The sequence below is a fragment of the Dermacentor silvarum genome, chromosome 3 (genome assembly GCF_013339745.2).
Source record: "Dermacentor silvarum isolate Dsil-2018 chromosome 3, BIME_Dsil_1.4, whole genome shotgun sequence".
NCBI lineage: Eukaryota > Metazoa > Arthropoda > Arachnida > Ixodida > Ixodidae > Dermacentor > Dermacentor silvarum.
Window position 1 is genome coordinate 85,596,947 of NC_051156.1, and position 27,821 is coordinate 85,624,767.

The 27,821-nt window shown below is 44.3% G+C and overlaps 1 protein-coding gene and 4 non-coding genes across 8 annotated transcripts in view; all 5 read right to left on the bottom strand.

Annotated features, from left to right (window-relative positions):
* The window catches only part of LOC119445555 (uncharacterized), a 535,946-nt gene that overhangs the window by 102,505 nt on the left and 405,620 nt on the right, over nt 1-27,821 (bottom strand). The window lies entirely within an intron of this gene.
* On the bottom strand, nt 3,102-3,173 carry Trnaa-ugc (transfer RNA alanine (anticodon UGC)). Its single transcript has one exon. It is a non-coding gene; the product is annotated as a tRNA-Ala (tRNA).
* On the bottom strand, nt 3,445-3,516 carry Trnaa-ugc (transfer RNA alanine (anticodon UGC)). The gene has a single exon. It is a non-coding gene; the product is annotated as a tRNA-Ala (tRNA).
* Nucleotides 7,356-7,427, bottom strand: Trnaa-ugc (transfer RNA alanine (anticodon UGC)). Its single transcript has one exon. It is a non-coding gene; the product is annotated as a tRNA-Ala (tRNA).
* On the bottom strand, nt 25,739-25,810 carry Trnaa-ugc (transfer RNA alanine (anticodon UGC)). The gene has a single exon. It is a non-coding gene; the product is annotated as a tRNA-Ala (tRNA).

Consider the following 27,821-nt stretch of genomic DNA (forward strand, 5'->3'; position numbering starts at 1 on the left):
CCCGCTAAAATATACACTGATTACGATGAGGAAGCGCAGGACGGGACTGCAAGGAAAGCGATTAGTTTACCGCCAGATGCGTGCCCTAATGTGCGAAGTCCGATGTAATTGATTTACTTGACGTAATCACCTCTGAAGTCAAAAAGAAAAATACCCCCGCAATGCTTGCAAGCGTGAATAATACTTACTTCATGCGGTATCGTGATGAAGTTTTTATACGGAAAGGTGAGCTACTTGTTTCGAATCACATATGATATCGCTTGAGCCGCTAAAATGTACACTTCTCACGATGAGGAGGCGCAGGACGTGACTGCAAGGAAAGCAATTAGTTTACCGCCAGATGCGTGCCGTAAAGTGCGCAATCCGATGTAATTTATTTCCTTGACGTAATAACCCCTGAAGTCAAAAAGAAAAATACCCCCGCAATGCTTGCAAGCGTGAATAATACTTCATGCGGTATCGTGATGAAGTTTTTATACGCAAAGGTGAGCTAGTTTTATCGAATCACGTATAATATCGCTTGAGCCGCTAAAATGTACACTTCTCACGATGAGGAGGCGCAGGACGTGACTGCAAGGAAAGCGAATTGTTTACCGCCAGATGCGTGCCCTAATGTGCGAAGTCCGATGTAATTCATTTACTTGACGTAATCACCTCTGAAGTCAAAAAGAAAAATACCCCCGCAATGCTTGCAAGCGTGAATAATACTTACTTCATGCGGTATCGTGATGAAGTTTTTATACGCAAAGGTGAGCTACTTGTATCGAATCACATATGATATCGCTTGAGACTCTAAAATGTACACTGATTACGATGAGGAAGCGCAAGACGGGACTGCAAGGAATGCGATTAGTTTACCGCCAGATGCGTGCCGAAAAGTGCGTAGTCCAATGTAATTGATTTCCTTGACGTAGTGACCTCCGAAGTCAAAAACAAAAAGTAATTTGACGGAGTGGAGGTACCGGGATAGAACCCGCGGCTTCTCGCATGCAAAGCGAGCGCTCTACCTCTGAGCTATACCCCCATTTTTTTTCCTTTATTTACTTTCTCAGGAAAGATACAAAACAAAAAAAATCACTAATACTTGCTACATTGTGTAATTAAAAACGCTTGCCTGCTTTCGGCAAACGTGGGTAATTAAAACCGCTTGAGGTTAACAAGAGCATCTAATACCGGCATCCATTGTGGTGGATCATTCTGCGCTTTAAATATCTCACGAATGAAGGCGATGCCTTCTTTGAAATATTCTCTGGCAGGCTGGGGGTTTAAGTCGGCATGATGCACTGCCATTCTTGTTTTCCATATGCTATGAAGACATAGCGCCATAAACATGTCATACGGCACTCCTATATCGTTTGCGGTTGGGAGGAAACGGATGCCATATGGGGTAAGCGGCAAATCTTTTTTCAAGGTGCGCTGCAGTATGTCCCATAAGAAGGTGGAATCTTCACAATCCAGGAAAATATGGTCAGTAGTTTCCGGCTTTTTGCACAGTAAGCAATTTATCGTCCAAGGCACAAAAATACCCTTCTGCTCTAACCACGGTTGAACTCTGAGCTATGCCCCCACAATGCTTGCAAGCGTCAATAATACTCGCTTCATGCGGCTTAGTAATGAAGTTCTTATACGGAAAGGTGAGCGTCTTGTATCGAATCAGATATGATATCGCTTGAGCCGCTAAGATGTACACTTATTACGATGAGGAGGCACAAGACGTGACTGCAAGGAAAGCGATTAGTTTGCCGCCAGATGCGTGCCGAAAAGTGCGTAGTCCAATGTAATTGATTCCCTTGACGTAGTCACCTCCGAAGTCAAAAACAAAAAGTAATTTCACGGACTGGAGGTACCGGGGACCGAACCCGCGCCTTCTCGCATGCAAAACGAGCGCTCTACCTCTGAGCTATACCCCCACAATGCTTGCAAGCGTCAATAATACTCGCTTCATGCGGCTTAGTAATGAAGTTCTTATACGGAAAGGTGAGCGTCTTGTATCGAATCACATGATATCGCTTGAGCCGCTAAAATGTACACTTATTACGATGAGGAGGCGCAGGACGTGACTGGAAGGAAAGCGATTAGTTTACCGCCAGATGCGTGCCGTAAAGTGCGTAGTCCGATGTAATTGATTTCCTTGACGTAGTCACCTCGGAAGTCAAAAATAAAAAGTAATTTCACGGACTGGAGGTACCGGGGACCGAACCCGCGCCTTCTCGCATGCAAAACGAGCGCTCTACCTCTGAGCTATACCCCCACAATGCTTGCAAGCGTCAATAATACTCGCTTCATACGGTTTAGTAATGAAGTTCTTATACGGATAGGTGAGCGTCTTGTATCGAATCACATATAATATCGCTTGAGCCGCTAAAATGTACACTGATTACGATGAGGAGGCGCAGGACGTGACTGCGATGCGTGCCGAAAAGTGCGTAGTCCTATGTAAGTGATTCCCTTGACGTAGTCACCTCCGAAGTCAAAAACAAAAAGTAATTTCACGGACTGGAGGTACCGGGGACCGAACCCGCGCTTTGTCGCATGCAAAACGAGCGCTCTACCTCTGAGCTATGCCCCCACAATGCTTGCAAGCGTCAATAATACTCGCTTCATGCGGCTTAGTAATGAAGTTCTTATACGGAAAGGTGAGCGTCTTGTATCGAATCACATATAATACCGCTTAAGGCGCTAAAACGTACACTTATTACGATGAGGAGGCGCAAGACGTAACTGCAAGAAGGCGATTACTTTACCGCCAGATGCGAGCCACAATGTGCGCAGTCCGATGTAATCGATTTCCTTGACGTATTCACCTCTGAAGTCAAAAAGAAAAATACCCCCGCAATGCTTGCAAGCGTGAAAAATACTTACTCATGCGGTATCGTGATGAAGTTTTTATACGAAAAGGTGAGCGTCTTGTATCCAATCACATATAATATCGCTTGAGCCGCTAAAATGTACACTTATTACGATGAGGAGGCGCAGGACGTGACTGCAGGAAAGCGATTAGTTTACCGCCAGATACGTGCCGAAAAGTGCGTAGTCCAATGTAATTGATTCCCTTGACGTAGTCACCTCCGAAGTCAAAAACAAAAAGTAATTTGACGGACTGGAGGTACCGGGGATCCAACCCGGGGCTTCTCGCATGCAAAGCGAGCGCTCTACCTCTGAGCTATACCCCCACAATGCTTGCAAGTGTCAATAATACTCGCTTCATGCGGCTTAGTAATGAAGTTCTTATACGGAAAGGTGAGCGTCTTGTATCGAACCACATATGATATCGCTTGAGCCGCTAAAATGTACACTGATTACGATGAGGAGGCGCAGGACGTGACTGCAAGGAAAGTGATTAGTTTACCGCCAGATGCGTGCCGAAAAGTGCGTAGTCCAATGTAATTGATTTCCTTGTCGTAGTCACATCCGAAGTCAAAAACAAAAAGTAATTTGACGAAGTGGAGGTACCGGGGATCGAACCCGGGGCTTCTCGCATGCAAAGCGAGCGCTCTACCTCTGAGCTATACCCCTTTTTTTTTTCTTTATTGCCTGCTTTGACACCAAATGAACACACATATACATATATATACAAACAAATCACTCACACTAAAAATACATGGTCATATTAAAAATGCTTAAAGTTTACGAGTTCATCTAGAATAGCCACCCACTCAGGAGGGTCGGCTTGCGCACGATACTGTGCTCTTAGATTTGCAATGCTTGCAATAAAATTTTCCGGCACCGAACAAACTTTCACATCGACATGGCGTACTGCCATCCTTGTTTTCCATAAGCTGTGGAGGCTCAGGAGCATGAACATATCGCAAGGTGTTCCATCACTATTATCTGTGGGCAGAAACCGTATACCAATTGGTGTAATTGGAAGTTCTTTTTAAGTGTTCTCTGTAAAATGTCCCAATGGAAGACAGCGTCCCAACAATCTATGAATGTGTGATCGATAGTCTCCGGTTTTTTACAGAGTGAGCAGTCAACACTCCATGGCACGTAAATACCTTTTTCGTGTAACCACGTTTTAAACTGGCAAACAATTGGTATGTAGCTTAAAGAAGAAATATTTTACTGTGGAATTAACGGGCATCCTTCTCACACGCTTCAAAACGTCATTTCCTGGACCTCCACAGTTAACAGCTCTGTATATTGGTGTAGGCAACATTACATCGATTAAGTCTTTGTACAGCTTCCTCTTTGTAATGTTAGACAAATATTCCAAAGAAAACCGTGCACGTAATAACCGAAACGACATAATCACCTCACGCATATACCCAGTCACACCTTGCCCACTGTATTCACTGCACGTTATGACGAATTCTGGTAGGGCACTTGCCAGTCGAACCTGTATCACCGTGCGTAAGAACTCGTCACTTTGCTCTCGTAAAAAAAAAAAAAAGAAACGTGACACAAGCTGCCTGATATACAGGTGAGCAAGCCCTAGTCCGCCACTGCGGACTGACCGAAATAAATTGGTGCAACTGACGCGTTCAAAAGTTGAACCCCATATAAACACAGCGAAAACCCTATGAATCTTTTGCACACACATCCTAGTCATGTACATAATTTGCAAAATATACCATACTCTGGCAACTAAAAACAAATTACATGCACTGGCACGTCCGAACATTGACAGGCCTCGGCCAGTCCAGCTGCTTGTTATTTCCCTCATCTTGTCAGTTTCTTCAAGCCAATAATCTTTAGTATCTCTGTAGTGCTGTAGCGGCACTCCCAGGTACTTCACAGGTGTAGTCGTCCACCGTGTCGAAGCGAAGTGTTCTGGCGTTACGTCCCAGTTGCCGTGCCATATACCAACGCTTTTATCCCAGTTGATCTCCGATCCTGATTGCTTGCAGTATGCCTTTGTGACTCGAACAACTTCCTGGACGCTTTTTTGGTCATCACAAAAAACAGCGATATCGTCCGCGTAGGCCAGCACCTTCACTTCAGTCATCTGTAGTCTAAACCCTCTAATATTTTCGTTACTGATTACAGCCAAACAGAAAGGCTCAAGGTATAATGCAAAAAGTAAAGGGCTTAGTGGACACCCTTGCCGAACACTTGATTTGACAGGTATTCTTTGACTAAGGCTTTTGTTAATTATAACCTGTGTAGTACGTACAGTCCTGATATGCCATTTTAACTCCCTGCATAATAACATCACCTACGTTTACATGGTTAAGTATCAAAAAAAGTACCTCGTGCGACACTCTATCAAAGGCCTTTGCTAAGTCGAGCTGTAACATGGCAACTCGGCCAGCAAAAGCGTCAACACATTCAAAGACACTGCGAGCTACATGAGTGTTCGTACAGATAGTACGTCCTTTTATACCACATGTTTGATGTGGTCCCACCAAGTCTTTTATCACAGTTTGTAACCTGTTCCCAAGAATCTTCATTAACACTTTGTAATCACAGTTGGTTAGACTTATTGGCCTATATGAACTTACTGACAGTAGCTCCTCACGGTCATCTGTTTTCGGAATTAAAACCATGTGGGCACTTCGAAAAGACGGCGGTAGTTGTTTTTTGTCGTACGCCTCCGCGAAGACATGATACAATATCTGTGATAACGCAGGCGCAAAAGCCTTATAGAATTCGGCACCCAGGCCATCCGGCCCCGGCGCTTTTCCTACAGCCATATGTTCTATCGCGTGTTCAATTTCTCGCTTGCTGATCGTCTCTTCTAATCTTTCTGTTTCCTCTTTATCCAGTCGTGGCATGGCCTTCAAAAAGTTTGTTTGAAAGCCCAAGTCAACCGATCTCTCGTAACCAAATATTTTGCGGTAATGTTCTTCAAAAGCACGTTTGATCATTTCACACTCTGAATTTATCTGATCATCGTACACTATTTGTTTGATTTCTATTTTAAGGGCGGGCGTATCGCTTTTCGTCTGCCAGCGCGCGTTTATTTGGCCGCTCATCGACCCAAAATCTTTCGGCTCTTGCCCGGACTGTAGCAGCCCGGTATTTTTCATCGTCAATAGCTTCTAGTTCTTTCTTCACTTTACTGATATGTCCTGTAAACATTCCTGGTTCGGCACTCTCCATTTCAAGCAGCAGTTCAAGTTGTCGTTGTAGCTCTTTTTCTTTCATTTTTTCATTGTGGCTCTTCACGCTACCCCTTTCTATCGCTATCATTTTAACCTTGATCTTTAGGTCCTCCCACGCTTCCGCATAGTGCGCTGGCTCCTTAGCTAGCATTTTTTCAATTTCCTCTTGTACTTTTTTAACGAAGCGCTCATCTTCAAGAAGCTTCCTATTAAATTTCCATAGGTACCAGTTGAATTTACGTTCTTTCGGTCGGGACCCAATTTCAAAGTGTACCATACTGTGATCACTGAAGGAGACTGGCTTCACACCATAGTTGCTGCATATTGGTACTATAGCAAGCGATACATACACTCTATCCAACCTCGCATGACTGTCACGTTGAAAATGCGTGTATTTTGGTTGTGTGGCGCTCATTAATAAGCGGCCAACATCTTCCATGTCATATTTCTGGACCAGGGTATTTAGCAAAAGAGCACTTTTATCGCGCACGAAGGTTCGCTTAGCGCATCATCGGTATAGCATACGCAGTTGAAATCTCCCAACAATATAACATATCTTTCACACTTGAGATACTATTCAAGCTCTGCAAAAAAGGCACTTCTCTCCTGCATATCGTTCGGCACATACACACAAATCAGTCTCCATTGATAACCGCTAAAAGAAAAATCATACACGATAAGCCGTCCAGTTTCATTAACCTTGAGAAATTGCTCTGTAATATCCAAACTTTTCCGCACCAAAAGAAGACAGCCACCGGACGAGCTATACCCCCCCAATGCTTGCAAGCGTGAATAATACTTACTTCATGCGGTATCGTGATGAAGTTTTTATACGCAAAGGTGAGCTAGTTGTATTGAATCACGTATAATATCGCTTGAGCCGCTAAAATGTACACTGATTACGATGAGGAAGCGCAGGACGGGACTGCAAGGAAAGCGATTAGTTTACCGCCAGATGCGTGCCCTAATGTGCGAAGTCTGATGTAATTCATTTACTTGACGTAATCACCTCTGAAGTCAAAAAGAAAAATACCCCCGCAATGCTTGCAAGTGTGAATAATACTTACTTCATGCGGTATCGTGATGAAGTTTTTATACGCAAAGGTGAGCTAGTTGTATCGAATCACGTATAATATCGCTTGAGCCGCTAAAATGTACACTGATTACGATGAGGAAGCGCAGGACGGGACTGCAAGGAAAGCGATTAGTTTACCGCCAGATGCGTGCCGTAAAGTGCGCAATCCGATGTAATTTATTTCCTTGACGTAGTCCCCTCTGAAGTTAAAAACAAAAAGTAATTTCACGGACTGGAGGTACCGGGGATCGAACCCGGGGCTTCTCGCATGCAAAGCGAGCGCTCTACCTCTGAGCTATACCCCCACAATGCTTGCAAGCGTGAATAATACTTACTTCATGCGGTATCGTGATGAAGTTTTTACACGCAAAGGTGAGCTAGTTGTATCGAATCACATATTTTATCGCTTGAGCCACTAAAATGTACACTGATTACGATGAGGAAGCGCAGGACGGGACTGCAAGGAAAGCGATTAGTTTACCGCCAGATGCGTGCCCTAATGTGCGAAGTCCGATGTAATTGATTTACTTGACGTAATCACCTCTGAAGTCAAAAAAGAAAAATACCCCCGCAATGCTTGCAAGCGTGAATAATACTTACTTCATGCGGTATCGTGATGAAGTTTTTATACGCAAATGTGAGCTACTTGTATCGAATCACATATTTTATCGCTTGAGCCGCTAAAATGTACACTGATAACGATGAGGAAGCGCAGGACGGGACTGCAAGGAAAGCGATTAGTTTACCGCCAGATGCGTGCCCTAATGTGCGAAGTCCGATGTAATTGATTTACTTGACGTAATCACCTCTGAAGTCAAAAAAGAAAAATACCCCCGCAATGCTTGCAAGCGTGAATAATACTTACTTCATGCGGTATCGTGATGAAGTTTTTATACGCAAAGGTGAGCTACTTGTATCGATTCACATATGATATCGCTTGAGCCGCTAAAATGTACACTGATTACGATGAGGAAGCGAAGGACGGGACTGCAAGTAAAGCGATTAGTTTACCGCCACACTCTTAATCTTGTTCCACATAGGTTCCAGGTAAAACAATGCTCCAGATAATTTCACCGCAACGGGCGGGAATTTTATGTGGATCCGAGTTCAATCGCGAGTTTTATCCGAAACAGTAGCTGTCTTTTCTCTTATTTTTTTCTTAGTTAAGTGGAACGAGTCTAACTTGTCCGAAACTAGTGATTTGTTCCAGTTATCGAATTTCGTGTTTTGGGATTTGTTCCATTTACGACTGTGAAACAACGCCGTATCTGGATCTCATGTTCCAGCTATATAATTTATGCGCGTCTGTGTAGCCTTTAACCGAGGACCTCCTCTCCTTTGTCCTTCCCATGAGCCCTTTCTTCGAATACGGAAGAATATCAGTGCTGCAACGGGTCAAAACACGCCCAAGGCTTGACTGGCGCTGGCAAAGCGCCGCCGTGTCTTCCTGCCGCGCATTTGTGCGTGCGCTCTAACCGATAAACTTTCACTAGCGGAGTGTTATGGCGGTTACGGAGTACGGTGACAAGTGCTTCACTAGTTCCGCACGAACTGTGACACTGAACGCTACAAGCCAGCCATTATTTTCTGTGCCGATAAATGTGCAATAGTGGAGGGTTTTCAAAGTTTTGATCAAGCTTGTAGGGAGTTCCGGAAGTTTTGGCACTATCGTTAACAAGTTTGCCTTCGACGCTTCGGACGTTTCATCTGACGGTCTCTTCACAGAGGTGAGTGGTGAGTGTTTATACTCCTTCTAGATAAGTGACAAGGCGGAGAACAAATCGGCATCTCTTGCATGCTTTCCGCCATTCTTCTCGCTGGCTTTCAACTCGGTCTTTGTTGTGTGGCTTGAAATTTTCTGCTACCGCCGAGGGTTGAAGAGAGTTTGGGCGCGCAGTAGCAGGCCGCATGAATACGCAAGCATCTCACATGAGCATAATTTCTGTGCCATGTAGCGCTTTTATGTGGCACATTCTGCCGATCAATCTCGAACTATACTTGACTGAGCACTCGTAACGGAGGGACGCTATGCCAGCTAGAAGGGCGTTATATGTACATGTAAAGCATTGAGTGGTTTTTTGTGAACATGTTATGGTCCAGTACTGTTAATTTAATAACGAACTTACTGTGATGGTGCTGACTAGAACTTCCAATTTTTTTCCTCCATGGAGTCTGAGGTAGACAATGCGCTCACAGTACGCGGGAAAACTCCGGGAAAAACTCAACATATGGACAGTTTTGTTGATATTGACTGCTATCTACGCCCTAAAAAAGCAGAATTTGCTTTAATATCTGTGGTGTGTACCCAGCAAGGGACATAAGTAAAGTGACAATCCTTTCCTGAAACAGTGTTTCTAACAAAAATATACCACTAGTGAGTGCACTCTAAAAAGGACTTTATAGCGATAAGTTTCAAATTGAGAATAGTTTGAAAATATTTTAAAACACCTTAACATAAAAAGCTGGTTTCAGTGCATTAAATGTTATGGGGTATGGGTCTTGCAAGAAATGTTTTAAAGTTGTCCTAAATAACTATTAAATAAAAATGTAACCCCCGTAGACCGCATTTGTTCGCACAAGGGCTTTGAATTTTTTTTTAAATTTATGTGTGGATTGTCACGTCACCGAGAATATTTTATTATTTAAAGAGGTAAATATGTGACCTGAAACGTTTAGAAAGGGCTCCATACAGTGTGCGTGTGTATATTAAGGTGGAAATGCTATAAAACTGCTGTATGATAAGGATGCACATTGAGGTCACTCAATATACTTTCCTTTAGGGCCCACATGATACCAGCAAGCGTCTCCCAGGACGATGCGTTATCATGGAACCTGGAGCCGGAATAATTGTATGTGTCACAGACCTCGTGAACGAGGCGCAGACGCCATACCAAATTCCAAAGCCGACTTATCAGCTTCCGAAAATAATCCCACGAAAGCAAGGACAATTAAGAGTGGGCCCTCTGGTGCGCCAGCGAACGCCGGTTGCTGTCCAAAGAACGAGTCAGAGCCCAGAGTTGTCAAAACACAACAAAATATATTCTTCACACAAGGCAGTTACACACACTTGCACACTTAGGCTAGACAACACAATACACAAATCAGATGGGTATTAACAAACACTAGAAAATAATTCACGACAAGCACTAAGAGTCCAACACGTAAAGTACAAAATAAAAGGAACACTAAGTGTCCAATCGTATACACCAGTGTTGGTCTTGAAGTCGGACGATCTCGGCGTAACTCGGGGCAAATCTCAAAGAAAGAACTTTCGGAAATTAGGACGCTCGATGAACTCGTCGACTAGCTTGCCGGGGAATCCCCTTCTTCCGCAGACGCTCGCTCTTCACGTTACATCACTTCACCGGTGCGGACTGAACTCCCGAACTCCTTTTATTTATTTTATTTATTTATTTATTTATTTTCGATACCCTCAATCGCCGAGGCTTCGTAGAGGGGAGTGGGTAACATAAAGAAAAGAACAGAATGAAACATGCAGCATTATACAGTATTAGCGACAAATTGTAAAAGTGAAATGAAATATAACAGAATGGTACTAAAACAAATATAACTGAACTGAACAGAACAGAAATAAACACATCATGTTATACAATACTAGTAGCAAAATATGAACGTAACATAAATTTGGGAAAGGGAAAAAAGAAAACATGAGAAAAAAAAACGTGAAAAACAAACGAAATTGCAGGCATCGCGACATGTAAAAAAAAGACAGAAAGAAAGAAGTGGGGAGGAAAGATGCATGAGATGATTAAGCAGTGCTATCACATTGCAGGTGCGCAGAGAAAGAATGGGAAAAATAAGAATTATCAGAAATTGAAACAACATAGTCAGGTAGGTGGTTCCAATCGTTTGATGTGTGCGGTATGAAAGAAAAATAAAATGTGTTTGTTTTGCAAAAAATGCCTTTAACTTTGTGTTTATGGTCAATCCGGGATGAGCGATAAGTGGGTGGCGTGATAACCTCGGTACGTAGTGATGAATGATGGAAGACCTTATGAAAGAGGCAAAGGCGGAAATACTTACGACGCAGTGACAGAAATGGCAGGGATAGAGCTTGTTTCAATGCTGTTATACTTGCTGTACGATGGTAATTAGAAAGAATGAAACGTGTGGCGTTATTCTGAAATAATTCTAAAGACCTAATTAAATTAGCGTGATGGGGGTCCCAGATTGCAGCGGCGTATTCTAACTTCGAGCGCACAAGAGTTTTGTATAGAAGCATTCTAAGGGCAGGTGGGGCTTTACTGAAGTTAGGTCGTAAGTATCCCAATGTGCGGTTAGCACTGTTACTGATCATATTAATATGAGTATTCCATGTTATATTGTAGGTAATAGTAACACCCAAGTACCGGTATGATGATACATGGTCAAGTTCGATGTCACCTAGTTTGTACGTTGAGGAGCTATCGTACTGCGGAGAAACAGTCATTAGTTTGCATTTGTTAGGATTTAAATTCATGAGCCACTTATCGCACCAACTTGAAATGTTATTTAAGTCTGTCTGTAAGATATTTTTATCGTTATCGTTGCGTATTTCCCTGTAAAGCACACAGTCGTCGGCATACAAATGCACAGAAGAAGAAACGCAGTTAGGCAAATCATTAATGTATATTAAAAACAAAAGTGGGCCTAAAACTGAACCCTGTGGTACTCCTGATGTTACATTTATTTCAGGTGAGTTATGACCATTAATTGTGACGTACTGGAGGCGGTTTGTTAGAAAGCATTCGAGCCAAGACAGTATGTTACAGTCGAGATTGAGTGAGGAGAGTTTTAACATTAGTAAGGCGTGATTAACTTTTTCAAAGGCCTTCGCAAAGTCTAAAAAAATGCAGTCTATCTTGGAGTGTTTGTCAAGTACAGTATGCAGATGATGAGTGAACAGAAGTAACTGGGTTTCACAGGAAAATGAACGCCTAAAACCATGTTGGGCCGATGCAAAAAATGAATTAGATTCTAAAAATTTAGCTATATGTGAGTACAATATATGTTCCATTAGTTTACAGGAATGCTTGTTAATGAGATGGGCAGGTAGGTAATAGCGCAGTGTTTATTGCCAGACTTATGTATTGGAACTACCTTACCAATTTTTCAATCGAGCGGCAAGATTCCTTGATCAAGAGACTGCTGAAAGATCTTGTGCAAAAAGAGAGAAGAATAGGCACATGTCTGTTTCAAAAACTTGGAGTTAATGTTGTCAGTACCACATGATGAGGATGTTTTTAAGGAATTAATTAAGTGCACAATTCCAGCAGATTCAATATTATAGGAAACATTGGGTAATAGTCATGGCACACAACTGTGTCAACAGGCACAGCGGTGTTTCCCGAGAAATTGGCAGAAAAAATATTGTTAATAAAAGTGCACATTCAGATGCTGGAAGCGGCTCACCAGACTCATTGTTGATTGAAAGTTCAGTACTTTCGTTGGAATTGATTACGTTCCGAAATTGCTTTGGGTTCCTTGATAAAATCTCAGGTAATGTATGGTTATGAAAATGATTCTTATCAGTATACACAGCTTCCGTATACTCTGCTTCTGCACTGTGATACGCTTCCCAGCGATCTGAAGTGTTTTGCAACTTAGCCATGTGGAAAAGACGTTTCTTCTTTTTATTACACAAACGTTTCAAATTCCCGCAGGGGCGTCTGCGTCAGCAGGCGTTTGGTGTGTTGCGACACCACGGACCCGAGCACATGGGGGTTGGCCCCTCCCGCGTGTAGCCGTGCGCGGCTTAGCCGTGTCCGGGGAAAAGAGGATCCTGGGCGTTGAGCCGATGCCGGGTGTTCGGACCTTTATGGCCCCTCGGCGGAGGCAACACGCCTCTTTGGCCTCCGCTTCACGTAGACGGCACCCCCGGACTGACCCACCCGGGGGAAATCGGTGGTCGCCTTTTCCTGTCCCCCTCTCCGATCTTTCTCTGCTCTATTTTTCTGTCTTCACTGTCCTGTCATCCCTTCTCTTCTGTTACTTCCTCAATTTCCATAGGCGGCTTGGGTTAACCTTGTGTAGGTGCCCTCCCTTGGGTTTATATATAAGGTTATAGCGGCAATGTACGGCTGGCGCCTGCAGCCTTACACGTTAAGTGCTGCAGCGTCCCCTTGTTGGACTCCGTGGTGGGTGGCTGCCATTGCTGCCGAAATACACCAAACTGCTATGGGAACACCCGCTTTTCCCCGACTTCTTGATCGTCTCCCTCAGAAGAGGGGACGCACCGATGATATTCTGAACTTGTTCACCAGACCAAAAGACATTTTCCCTCGATTCCAAGTAGTACATAGTCAAAGAACCGAAAAACTAGCAAGAACCATATCCCCATTTGTAGTTGCAAAAAGCTTGACCAACACGCTAGGCCCTGGCTACAAGGTCACCAAAATGCCAAGCGGGGACCTTCTTCTTGAACTACGTGACAAAGAACAATACAATAGACTCGGCAAACTTGTTACTTTTGGTGATGTCCCAGTTACCGTTTCAGCGCATCGGTCCATGAACACAGTACGGGGGGTAGTATCAGAAGCAGACCTCATCTACCTATCTGAAACTGAACTGTTGGAAGGAGCAAAACGTCACGAATGTGCAGCGCATTGTTATGAGACGGGACAACAAAGAAATCCCCACGAAACATCTGATACTTACCTTTGAATTGAGCGAATTGCCACAAACCATTGAAACAGGCTACACAAAGATAGCTGTAACACCTTACATACCAAACCCTAGGCGTTGCTACCAATGTCAAAGATTGGGCCATGGCTCGCAGAGCTGCCGTGGTCGACTCACCTGTGCTAAGTGTGGAGTACAAGGTCATGCCTCAGACAATTGCGAGGCCACACCTCACTGCGTTAATTGCGATGGTGAGCATCCAGCGTACTCCCGGTCTTGTCCAAGTTGGAAAAAAGAGAAGGAAATTATAACACTGAAAGTCCGTGAAAACATATCGTTCAGGGAAGCACGCAAAAGGTGCTCACCATTCCACACGACTACTTATGCTGATGTGGCGCGTCAAGGGACAGCGTCGCAGCGGCTAATGCCACCTGCACAGCCCGCACGCAGCGAGCTGTCGCTTGTGGCTTCTGCCCCCAGGGTGGAAGGCGCTAAGCCTACTCCACCCAACCAGCACACAAGCCCGGTTACCCTAGGGTTGCCGGCACAACAACAGTCCTCCGTGGCAGCCTGCGCTTCGCGTAGCGAACCCGCAGGCCCGCCAGCAGCTCCCACGGTGGGTGCAGTCAAGGCTGCCTCACCCTCATCGGCCCCTGCTGGCGCTAGCAACAGCCGGCGCAGCTCAGGCCCAAAGGCAGCACCATTGACCTCAGGGCTGGTGGGCGCGAATGCCTCGTCCTTCGAGGGGAGACTTTCCCGCGAAACTTCTTGCTCGCAAGAGCGCGTGTCCGGCGCTTCACAAGAAGCAATGGACACCACACCCATCCCGACGGCGCACCAAGCGCCTAAGGAGCGGCGAGGTTCCCTCGACCGCTTCAGAAAGGACAAATCCCGCGTTACAGGGCCTGGAAAGGGCTCTGTAATCTAAAGCAACATTTCCTTTTTTAGTACACACAGCACCAATTTACTTTAATTATGGATACACAAATCATTCAATGGAACGTCAGAGGCCTTCTTAGGAACCTCGACGATGTCCAAGAACTTATTTACCAACACAATCCAAAAGTGCTGTGTGTACAGGAAACGCACTTAAAATCGAAACATACAAGTTTTCTCCGACAGTATGATACGTTTCGTAAAGATCGCGATGATGCTCTCGCATCATCAGGCGGTGTTGCCATTGTAATTCACAAAAGCATAGCATGTCAACGTTTGCAGCTACAAACGCCCCTTGAAGCAGTGGCAGTTCGACTTGTTCTTCTAAACAAGCTCATCACCATCTGCTCACTTTACATACCCCTCCATTACCACTTACATAAACATGAATTTCAGTCCCTTATAGATGAATTGCCAGAACCCTATCTTGTTCTTGGCGATTTCAATGCGCACAGTAGACTGTGGGGCGACTCTCGTATCAATGCGCGAGGTCGTCTTGTTGAACAATTTCTTTTCTCCTCTGGAGCGTGTCTCCTGAACAAGAAGGAACCTACATTTTACTGTCTCGCAAACAGAACCTTTTCTTCTATTGATCTTAGCATAGCTTCCCCGTCTCTATTATCTGAACTTAAATGGGAAGTTACCAAAAATCCGTACGGGAGCGATCACTTCCCAATACTACTGCGAACAACCAAAACTGAGCCGTCACCACAAGCCCCTCGATGGAAGATTGACACAGCCGATTGGGAGAAATTTCGAAATCTTACTAGTAGCATCTCCTGGGCCAACATGTCTTCGTTAGGAACTGATGCTGCTGTGGAATATTTTACTTCCCTCATAATTGATGCCGCTTCTAAATGCATATCCGAAATAAGTGGTGCGGCATGCAAACGCCGTGTCCCATGGTGGAACGACGAATGTAGGAACGTTCGTAGAAAACAGAACAAAGCGTGGGGGTTGCTACGCGATTCTCCTACTGCGGAGAATCTTATCAATTTTAAGAAGGTAAAGTCCGAAGGCAGGAGAACGCGCCGACAGGCCAGAAGAGAGAGCTGGCAGAAGTTTTTATCAGGTATTCACTCGTATACAGATGAGGCCAAAGTCTGGAACAGGGTTAACAAGGTGAGAGGACGACAAACATATTCACTCCCTTTGGTAAACACACAGGGCGACAGCTTGGAAGACCAAGCAAACCACCTGGGTGCACACTTTGAACATGTGTCCAGTTCATTGCACTATTCCCCAGAATTTACAAAACACAAAGCAGCAATAGAAAAACAAAAACTAGACCGAAAGAGCACCGGGAACGAGCCTTATAATTTGCCTTTCTCTTTAGCAGAGCTTCAGGCATCACTCGCCTGTTGCAACCAATCTGCCCCAGGCCCTGACCGCATATTATATGAAATGTTGAAGAACCTGCCCTCTGAAACGAAGAAAACCCTTCTCTGTCTGTATAACTCTATATGGATTTCCGGCGAGATCCCCTCTGCCTGGAAAGAGGCCATAGTGATCCCTATCCTGAAGCAGGGGAAGGATCCATCGTCTGTATCGAGTTATCGGCCGATAGCGCTAACAAGCTGTCTCTGCAAAGTCTTCGAAAAAATGATAAACCGTCGCCTATTACATTTCCTTGAATCAAACAAACTGCTTGACCCATACCAGTGCGGCTTTCGCGAGGGTCGGTCCACCACTGACCATTTGATACGTATCGAGGCGCAGATACGCGAAGCTTTTGTTCACAAACAGTTCTTTCTGTCTGTATTCCTAGACATGGAAAAGGCCTATGACACCACATGGCGGTTTGGAATACTGAGAGACCTCTCCCACTTTGGTATACGTGGTAATATGTTAAATATGATTGAAAGTTATCTGCTGAATCGCACATTCCGTGTTCGAGTTGGCAATGTTCTATCACGACCTTTTGTGCAGGAAACTGGTGTACCCCAGGGAGGCGTGCTCAGCTGCACACTCTTTATCGTTAAAATGAACACGCTTCGTGCTTCGTTACCACCCGCTATTTTTTATTCCATCTATGTGGACGATATACAAATAGGATTCAAGTCCTGTAACCTCGCAGTGTGCGAGAGACAGGTACAGCAGGGGTTGAACAAAGTGTCAAAGTGGGCAGACGAAAACGGGTTCAAAATAAACCCCCACAAAAGTTCTTGTGTTCTTTTCACCAGGAAGAAAAGTCTCGTTGCAGATCCCACTATCGAAATGTATGGACAACAAATACCTATAAACAAAGATCACAAATTTTTAGGCATCATACTTGACTGTAAGCTTACTTTCATCAACCACATAAAACATCTCAAGGCGAAATGCCTAAGAACAATGAACTTACTGAAAATTTTATCTCACACATCCTGGGGCACCGACAGGAAGTGTTTAATGAATCTTCACAAGAGCCTCATTCGGTCACGATTGGACTATAGTGCCGTAGTATATCACTCTGCCGCCCCTAGCGCGCTAAAAATGCTAGATCCTGTCCACCATCTAGGTATCCGCCTGGCCACTGGCGCATTCAGAACAAGCCCCGTCGAAAGTTTATACGTGGAATCGAATGAGTGGTCACTCCACCTCCAGAGAACATACATCAGCTTCACCTATTTTCTCAAAGTGCACTCCGATCGGGAACATCCTTGTTTTACAACCCTTAATGATTTGAAGTGTTCAACGCTTTTCTATAATCGACCCTCTATGAGGCGGCCTTTCTCACTGCGTGTGAGAGAACTTAGCGAAGAGATGGATGTCCCACTTCTAGAACATCGCCTAATGCCTCCAGCTAAGCTGTCACCGCCCTGGGAGTGGCAGGTGATAGAATGTGATCTATCCTTTGTAGAGGTCACAAAGCATGCTCCCGACCTCGAAATTGCAATGCATTTCCGCGAACTTCAATCGAAGTACTCGTGCTCGGAATTCTATACCGACGCATCCAAGTCCCATGCTGTCGTATCTTACGCCGCGGTTGGGCCCTCTTTTTCTAAATCCGACGTATTGAACCCCCTAACAAGCATTTTCACCGCAGAAGCCTATGCAGTACTGTCTGCCGTGAAGCATATAGAGAAATTGAAACTACAAAAGGCAATAATATTCACAGACTCGTTGAGTCTTGTAAAAGCGCTAACATCTTTACAAAAGCATAAGAATCCTGTTGTTATCGAGCTTTACTCACTCTTGTGTAACATTTACCAATCTCGTAGACATGTAATAATATGCTGGGTGCCTGGCCATAGAGGCATCGAGGGCAATGTGCTAGCAGACCAGTTGGCCACATCAACTACCTCGCAAGCTATTAATCCTGCCGCTGCTATTTCCTCCACAGATCTGAAGCCTTTTTTGCGAAGGAAACTGCGAGGCCACTGGCAGCGTCTGTGGGACGCTGAAACAACTAATAAGCTCCACTTGATTAAGCCACAGTTAGGGTTCTGGCCCTGTACAAATAAAACACGACGAACTGATGTCCTATTCTGTCGTCTCAGAATAGGACACACATATGGTACTCACAATTTTCTATTGAATGGAAATGATCCTCCAACATGTGGTAGATGTGGCGACAGGCTCACCGTCCTCCACGTCCTCTTGGAGTGTCGGGAAGCCGAAAGAGAAAGAAAGAAACATTTTCCTCTCGCATATCGCTATTGTGTCCCTCTGCATCCCGCTATGTTTCTCGGTAAAGAACCACTTTTTAGCACCAACGCAGTCCTTGCTTTCTTGAAAGATGTTGTGTTACATGTTATTAGCCCAATAAGTTCGTAGTGGCACCTCTCTTAGAGGATGTTGCTGCGATAGTTTTTTAACTGCACATGCCTCCAGGCCCTTGTGTTTCAAGGGCTCTGTTTAGGCACTTGTGCTTCTGGCCAATTCTTGTATCTTAAATTTTTTGTAACCCGTATCATTCTTTCGCAATGCATTGTTCATGTCCATAGTACTCATAATCACTCATTGCCATAATCTTATTACTTATAGATTTTACGCACTTTACAGCGACTGATTTTAGGCCCCTTTACAGCCATGCCACATCTAATGTTCATATAATTCCCTATTCATCTACCACTAACAAGCCATTACCATCGTCTTGATACGAACTAATACTGTCATGGCGCTCTTTGGCCATACCTGGCCCTTGCGCCACTAAACTCCAACAATCATGAACGTTTCAAATTCGTGTTATACCATGGCGTTTTTTTATTCCTTCGTACACGCCGAAGGGGCACATGCGCTTTAGTGAGATCAGAGACTATGTTTCTGAAGAAATCCCAGTTTTCTTGTACACTACGCCGATCAAAATTAGAACAATAAGTATCTAAGCGCTGAGACATTTCCTGGTTGATAGCGACAAAATCTGCCTTGCTATAGTCCCGGATATATTTATCTTCCTTAGTTCCACGCGAAAATGACATAGTAATATCGAAATGTAGCAACAAATGGTCACTCACACCAGGAAGATAGGTAATTGGCGATATGAGGTCAGGGTGGGTTGTCAAAACCAAGTCTAAGGTATTAGCTGATTCATTAGTTATTCTGGTAGGTTTGGTTACAACCTGCGTAAAGTTAAACAATCACACAAATCCAAGAAAGTTGACATTGCGTTGAAAAGGGGTGGAGCAAAGGAACACCAGTCTGCCAGGTAATATTAGGAAAGTTCAGATCGCCAAAAAGAAAAATAGGTGACGAAGGGTACCGGGTTACGACAGAGCCGAGAAGGTCATGTAATTCATCGATGAATGGCGACGCATAGTTTGGAGGGCGATAGCATACGCCCAGAATAATCTTAGTGTGTTTGCTTGCTATTCCTACCCATACTGTTTCTAGAACAGATGAAACATTTACTTGAAAGGAAGGGATTGTTTGAGATACGGCTATCAACACGCCACCACCCTGCCTACTTTCCCTATCGCAGCGATACACGTCGTAAGTGCTATTAGCCTGAAAAATTTCTGTACTTTCCACACTTGAATTGAGCCATGTCTCGGTTAGTATGATTAAATTTGCATTCATCGAGGAAACAACAGAGTTAAGCCGATTCCGGTTTTCATAACGCTTCTTACGTTGGAAAAAAGAACAGGAAGGTTGAAAAGTGCAGAAACATGATCATCCCTACCCCCTGCTGATTGTTACTTGTTAGTACGTTTGGAATGAGCAGAAGGCGGATTATTTTTGCGGCTGCGAGTGCTAGTAGCGGGCCCATTGCTACTATCAGACGGCCTATCTTGGATTATACTATCATTTGAGGCGGGAGGTTTATTGTTATGTGTTTGCCTCATCTGCACGCTATCACTTGCGGTGTCATACATGTAACAGGTGTTACCTACATACAACTTATCATGCCGAACCGCGAAGGCTGGCGACTCGGGCAATGAATTTGCAAATTCAAATAGTTTTTTCTGCGCAAGTCTTGTAGATAGTGAAAAATCTTCGGTGAAGGTAACATTACTACATTTAAGCTTTGATCGCTGTGAAAGGACTTGTTGCCGAGACTTAAAACGACTGAACTTGACTATAACGGGTCGGCACCTATTTTCTTGGTAGCTATCACCCAATCGGTGCACACGTTCAATTATAGTGTCGTTTAGATTCGGGTCAATATGCTGCATCATTAGGCTTACAATTTTTTCCTCAGTTTGTGCCCATGATTCCTTGCTGTCTGGAACACCATGGAAAATTAAGTTATCATGACGAGCCCTGTCTTCGATGTCGTCAAGGCGTGAGCAGAAAACATCGCCTTTGCGTTCTATGCCTTTCACTGCCTCTTGTGCAAGACTGAGCCTTTTGTTGATATCAATTTTTCCACATTAGACATCAACTTTCAATATACGCGCGTTCATTGAAACAAATTTTTCCTCGGACGATTTATGTGCTGTTGCGACATTGCTCGCAATTTCAGCTTGACCCTGGGATAACCTACTCGTCTCCGCCTTTAGTTCCTTTAACATCGTTAGCACTTCGTTTTGCCACTCCTCAGGACCCGGGTTGCTTTCGACATCCCCACAACACAACAGTTTGCAAAGTACATGAACATATTCATCATATGCGCTACACAGTGCGTGGGGGCACGGGAATAACAAAATATATCTGTTGCTAGTACGCGTAGCGAACAGGGAACATGTGTTACTAACCTGCACGAAGTAGAAAAGCCGCAAGAAGCGAAAATGAGCCATGATACCACAGGCGCTCTTCCCGTGCCCACTGAAACGAGCCGAAGTTCTGATGCTGGTTAAAGCTTGCGCAGGGACTGCTTCCTTTGTCGATGCGACTGTCCTGATCCAGTGGGGCGATGTGTCTCGAAGGCAATCTCTGAAAATCACTGGTTGGCGTGACTCGTTCCCACAGTCGCTATCTTCCGGCAAGGGGTGATTCGAAGGTTGTTCCGTAGGTGGCAGATAGGTGGGTGACACGTCACAGCACGGGTAAGTAGCGAGACGGGCCACTGCCTGCACGAAGTAGAAAAGCCGCAAGAAGCGAAAATGAGCCATGATCCCACAGGCGCTCTTCCCGTGCCCACTCTTTAATTCTTTAATTCCCAACTGACGATTCTCACACGGCGGTTATGTAGCTTCCACAGGCGTTCTCGAACTTTCCTATCGGAGTCGTGATCGCGTAGCATGGGCAAAGCCTAGGAAGCTTCTACTGTTTTCTCGTATCTTCGACCGCCGCTGCGGAAGCGTTGAAAAAGGGGGGGGGGGGGGTGATGACTCATCCCGTTGGCGCACGCTCACGCTGTAGCTCTCTCTCTCTCTCTCGACTCGCCGGGTGAGAAGGTGTCTCGGCGCGCGCGTGGGCTCTCTCTCTCTCTCTCTCTGGTTAACATCGCTTCGTCGAGGCTCTTCTAGACTTCCAGACGCCGTTGTTCGGGTCGTTGTTTCAGGCGTATGCGCTCCCCCCTCTGTTGAAGTTACCGCAGGCCGGCGTGTTCTTTCGCTGGCTTGTGTGACACGTGGCGCGCGTTTGGATTAAGCGCTCTTTTGTGACAGTATGCAAGCCACAGAAAGTTCACCTTGTGCCTGGATGTCCCGCTGAGCATGCACTAATCCTATGCTTGACAATCTATTTCATACTAGATGTCTCATATCCGCATGCGTTTGGACAGAACTTAGTGTTGCTGCAAACCATATTAGTAAAGAGTGGCACATTTCAGCAATGCTGTATGTCACATAGGCTGAAAGCTTTGTTGAAGCAGCTCAAGAGCTACCTCTCAAAGACAATCCAGAAGGCCAGCCAGGCTGGAAACTGAAGATGCAGCTAGCTGACTGCTCTTTTGTGTTGAAGCCTCAGACAAGGTCCTCTTTTTCTATTTTTGCTTGGGTGAGATGAATACTTAGCCAGTGCACACTGCTCACCTGTATTGAGAATTGACAACTTTGCAATGTGCATAACTAGTAAATGATGAAACTGAATACTGCATGCCAATACTTGTTTTACTTTTTATTTACACTGTTTTTCCTGTTATTGCAAGTGTATTTATGTTCTTGCCGCACAGACTTCTGTATAGTTGTGTACTAGGCTTTATTGTTTGTGTGTGGAGTTTGGCCTTGTATTATGTACATATACTGTATTTCTTACACCTAACGATGCTGCAGAAAGTTTTCTGTGGAATAAAGTGTTTAAAATAATTTTCCATCCTTCTTACTTAGTACTGCCAGCCAGAACAGCAGGCTTTGTTAGCATGACTGTTCCTCGGTGAGTAGCATTTCTTAGGGTTGAGTGCCTTCAGAAATAGGCTTCAGCTTCCATATCATGACCACGTAAAGCATTGGCATCAGCTATTGTGATTGTAACCTCACATAGATTGTGTAGCATGGCGATGTGTTTTAATATGGGATAATGTCGGCATGCATCTACACGAAATCCTAAGTATGACATCACAATGCAAATGCCTTTACTGCGGCCCTTCTGAAGACTTTACAATTGATTTCATTGATGCTATTGAGCACTCACTGATACCATGGCTGTTTCCAGATGCACATAAAAGTTTATGTTGCCATTTTTAAGCACAATAAATATATGGGTGACCTAATGATGTGTCATCTCGTGGCATCAGCTTACGCAGACCACGGTTGGCGTCACCCTTAAGTCTGGTATAACTAAACCGATATGACATTTATATCAGACAAGTTAGCATTGACTTTTATTATACACTTGTTGTTTACCTGAACCGACAATCTCAAGATAATTTTTCAGTATAATAGAACATTGATCATAAAACTGTTGTCGCTTTACTGCAATGCTGCCCAGGTATGTTTTTGTGGAACACAATTACAGGTAAAATTACAGAAAATGTATACGAAATGTTGTTCCAAATAGTACATGAAACAGTGCTACGTATATAACTAGATAGAATTACTGGAACTATGATCCAGCTAGGAAATAAATGGAACGCTGCTGCGTATACAACAAAGTAAAATTACTGAAAGAATGTTGCGCCTATTTTAGATTTTATCTGGGACGCAAGTTACGCTTAAGTAAGCGGAACTTTTTTGCAAAAAAGTTCCGCTTACTAGCTGGAACTTATGTGGAACCAGATTAAGAGTGCAGATGCGGGCCCTAATGTGCGAAGTCCGATGTAATTGATTTACTTGAAGTAATCGCCTCTGAAGTCAAAAAGAAAAATACTCCCGCAATGCTTGCAAGCGTGAATACTTACTTCATGCAGTACCGTGATGAAGTTTTTATACGCAAAGGTGAGCTAGTTGTATCGAATCGTATATAATATCGCTTGCGCCGCTAAAATGTACACTGATCACGATGAGGAAGCGCAGGACGGGACTGCAAGTAAAGCGATTAGTTTACCGCCAGATGCGTGCCCTAATGTGCGAAGTCCGATGCAATTGATTTACTTGACGTAATCGCCTCTGAAGTCAAAAAGAAAAATACCCCCGCAATGCTTGCAAGCGTAATTAATACTTACTTCATGCGGTATCGTGATGAAGTTTTTATACGCAAAGGTGAGCTAGTTGTATCGAATCACGTATAATATCGCTTGTGCCGCTAAAATGTACACTTCTCACGATGAGGAAGCGCAAGACGGGAATGCAAGGAAAGCGATTAGTTTACCGCCAGATGCGTGCCGTAAAGTGCGCAATCCGATGTAATTTATTTACTTGACGTAATCGCCTCTGAAGTCAAAAAGAAAAATACCCTCGCAATGCTTGCAAGCGTAATTAATACTTACTTCATGCGGTATCGTGATGAAGTTTTTATACGCAAAGGTGAGCTAGTTGTATCGAATCACGTATAATATCGCTTGTGCCGCTAAAATGTACACTTCTCACGATGAGGAAGCGCAAGACGGGAATGCAAGGAAAGCGATTAGTTTACCGCCAGATGCGTGCCGTAAAGTGCGCAATCCGATGTAATTTATTTACTTGACGTAATCGCCTCTGAAGTCAAAAAGAAAAATACCCCCGCAATGCTTGCAAGCGTAATTAATACTTACTTCATGCGGTATCGTGATGAAGTTTTTATACGCAAAGGTGAGATAGTTGTATCGAATACTATAATATCGTATCACTTCTCACGAAGGAAGCGCAAGACGGGAATCACGATTATACCGCCAGATGCGTTATCGCTTGAGCCGCTAAAATGTACACTGATTACGATGAGGAAGCGAAGGACGGGACTGCAAGTAAAGCGATTAGTTTACCGCCAGATGCGGGCCCTAATGTGCGAAGTCCGATGTAATTGATTTACTTGACGTAATCGCCTCTGAAGTCAAAAAGAAAAATACTCCCGCAATGCTTGCAAGCGTGAATAATACTTACTTCATGCGGTACCGTGATGAAGTTTTTATACGCAAAGGTGAGCTAGTTGTATCGAATCGTATATAATATCGCTTGCGCCGCTAAAATGTACACTGATTACGAGGAGGAAGCGCAGGACGGGACTGCAAGTAAAGCGATTAGTTTACCGCCAGATGCGTGCCCTAATGTGCGAAGTCCGATGTAATTCATTTACTTGACGTAATCACCTCTGAAGTCAAAAAGAAAAATACCCCCGCAATGCTCTCAAGCGTGAATAATACTTACTTCATGCGGTACCGTGATGAAGTTTTTATACGCAAAGGTGAGCTACTTGTATCGATTCACATATGATATCGCTTGAGCCGCTAAAATGTACACTGATTACGATGAGGAAGCGAAGGACGGGACTGCAAGTAAAGCGATTAGTTTACCGCCAGATGCGGGCCCTAATGTGCGAAGTACGATGTAATTGATTTACTTGACGTAATCGCCTCTGAAGTCAAAAAGAAAAATACTCCCGCAATGCTTGCAAGCGTGAATAATACTTACTTCATGCGGTACCGTGATGAAGTTTTTATACGCAAAGGTGAGCTAGTTGTATCGAATCGTATATAATATCGCTTGCGCCGCTAAAATGTACACTGATTACGATGAGGAAGCGCAGGACGGGACTGCAAGTAAAGCGATTAGTTTACCGCCAGATGCGTGCCCTAATGTGCGAAGTCCGATGTAATTCATTTACTTGACGTAATCACCTCTGAAGTCAAAAAGAAAAATACCCCCGCAATGCTCTCAAGCGTGAATAATACTTACTTCATGCGGTACCGTGATGAAGTTTTTATACGCAAAGATGAGCTACTTGTATCGAATCACATATTTTATCGCTTGAGCCGCTAAAATGTACACTGATTACGATGAGGAAGCGCAGGACGGGACTGCAAGGAAAGCGATTAGTTTACCGCCAGATGCGTGCCCTAATGTGCGAAGTCCGATGTAATTGATTTACTTGACGTAATCACCTCTGAAGTCAAAAAATAAAAATACCCCCGCAATGCTTGCAAGCGTGAATAATACTTACTTCATGCGGTATCGTGATGAAGTTTTTATACGCAAAGGTGAGCTACTTGTATCGAATCACGTATAATATCGTTTGAGCCGCTAAAATGTACACTTCTCACGATGAGGAAGCTCAAGACGGGACTGCAAGGAAAGCGATTAGTTTACCGCCAGATGCGTGCCCTAATGTGCGGAGTCCGATGTAATTGATTTACTTGACGTAGTCCCCTCTGAAGTCAAAAACAAAAAGTAATTTCACGGACTGGAGGTACCGGGGATCGAACCCGGGGCTTCTCGCATGCAAAGCGAGCGCTCTACCTCTGAGCTATACCCCCACAATGCTTGCAAGCGTGAATAATACTTACTTCATGCGGTATCGTGATGAAGTTTTTATACGCAAAGCTGAGCTACTTGTATCGATTCACATATGATATCGCTTGAGCCGCTAAAATGTACACTGATTACGATGAGGAAGCGAAGGACGGGACTGCAAGTAAAGCGATTAGTTTACCGCCAGATGCGGGCCCTAATGTGCGAAGTCCGATGTAATTGATTTACTTGACGTAATCGCCTCTGAAGTCAAAAAGAAAAATACTCCCGCAATGCTTGCAAGCGTGAATAATACTTACTTCATGCGGTACCGTGATGAAGTTTTTATACGCAAAGGTGAGCTAGTTGTATCGTATCGTATATAATATCGCTTGAGCCGCTAAAATGTACACTTCTCACGATGAGGAGGCGCAGGACGTGACTGCAAGGAAAGCAATTAGTTTACCGCCAGATGCGTGCCGTAAAGTGCGCAATCCGATGTAATTCATTTACTTGACGTAATCACCTCTGAAGTCAAAAAGAAAAATACCCCCGCAATGCTTGCAAGCGTGAATAATACTTACTTCATGCGGTATCGTGATGAAGTTTTTATACGCAAAGGTGAGCTACTTGTATCGAATCACATATGATATCGCTTGAGACTCTAAAATGTACACTGATTACGATGAGGAAGCGCAAGACGGGACTGCAAGGAATGCGATTAGTTTACCGCCAGATGCGTGCCGAAAAGTGCGTAGTCCAATGTAATTGATTTCCTTGACGTAGTGACCGCCGAAGTCAAAAACTAAAAGTAATTTGACGGAGTGGAGGTACCGGGATAGAACCCGGGGCTTCTCGCATGCAAAGCGAGCGCTCTACCTCTGAGCTATACCCCCATTTTTTTCCTTTATTTCCTTTCTCAGGAAAGATACAAAACAAAAAAATCACTAATACTTGCTACATTGTGTAATTAAAAACGCTTGCCTGCTTTCGGCAAACGTGGGTAATTAAAACCGCTTCAGGTTAACAAGAGCATCTAATACCGGCATCCATTGTGGTGGATCATTCTGCGCTTTAAATATCTCACGAATGAAGGCGATGCCTTCTTTGAAATATTCTCTGGCAGGCTGGGGGTTTAAGTCGGCATGATGCACTGCCATTCTTGTTTTCCATATGCTATGAAGACATAGCGCCATAAACATGTCATACGGCACTCCTATATCGTTTGCGGTTGGGAGGAAACGGATGCCATATGGGGTAAGCGGCAAATCTTTTTTCAAGGTGCGCTGCAGTATGTCCCATAAGAAGGTGGAATCTTCACAATCCAGGAAAATATGGTCAGTAGTTTCCGGCTTTTTGCACAGTAAGCAATTTATCGTCCAAGGCACAAAAATACCCTTCTGCTCTAACCACGGTTGAACTCTGAGCTATGCCCCCACAATGCTTGCAAGCGTCAATAATACTCGCTTCATGCGGCTTAGTAATGAAGTTCTTATACGGAAAGGTGAGCGTCTTGTATCGAATCAGATATGATATCGCTTGAGCCGCTAAGATGTACACTTATTACGATGAGGAGGCACAAGACGTGACTGCAAGGAAAGCGATTAGTTTGCCGCCAGATGCGTGCCGAAAAGTGCGTATTCCAATGTAATTGATTCCCTTGACGTAGTCACCTCCGAAGTCAAAAACAAAAAGTAATTTCACGGACTGGAGGTACCGGGGACCGAACCCGCGCCTTCTCGCATGCAAAACGAGCGCTCTACCTCTGAGCTATACCCCCACAATGCTTGCAAGCGTCAATAATACTCGCTTCATGCGGCTTAGTAATGAAGTTCTTATACGGAAAGGTGAGCGTCTTGTATCGAATCACATGATATCGCTTGAGCCGCTAAAATGTACACTTATTACGATGAGGAGGCGCAGGACGTGACTGGAAGGAAAGCGATTAGTTTACCGCCAGATGCGTGCCGTACAGTGCGTAGTCCGATGTAATTGATTTCCTTGACGTAGTCACCTCCGAAGTCAAAAATAAAAAGT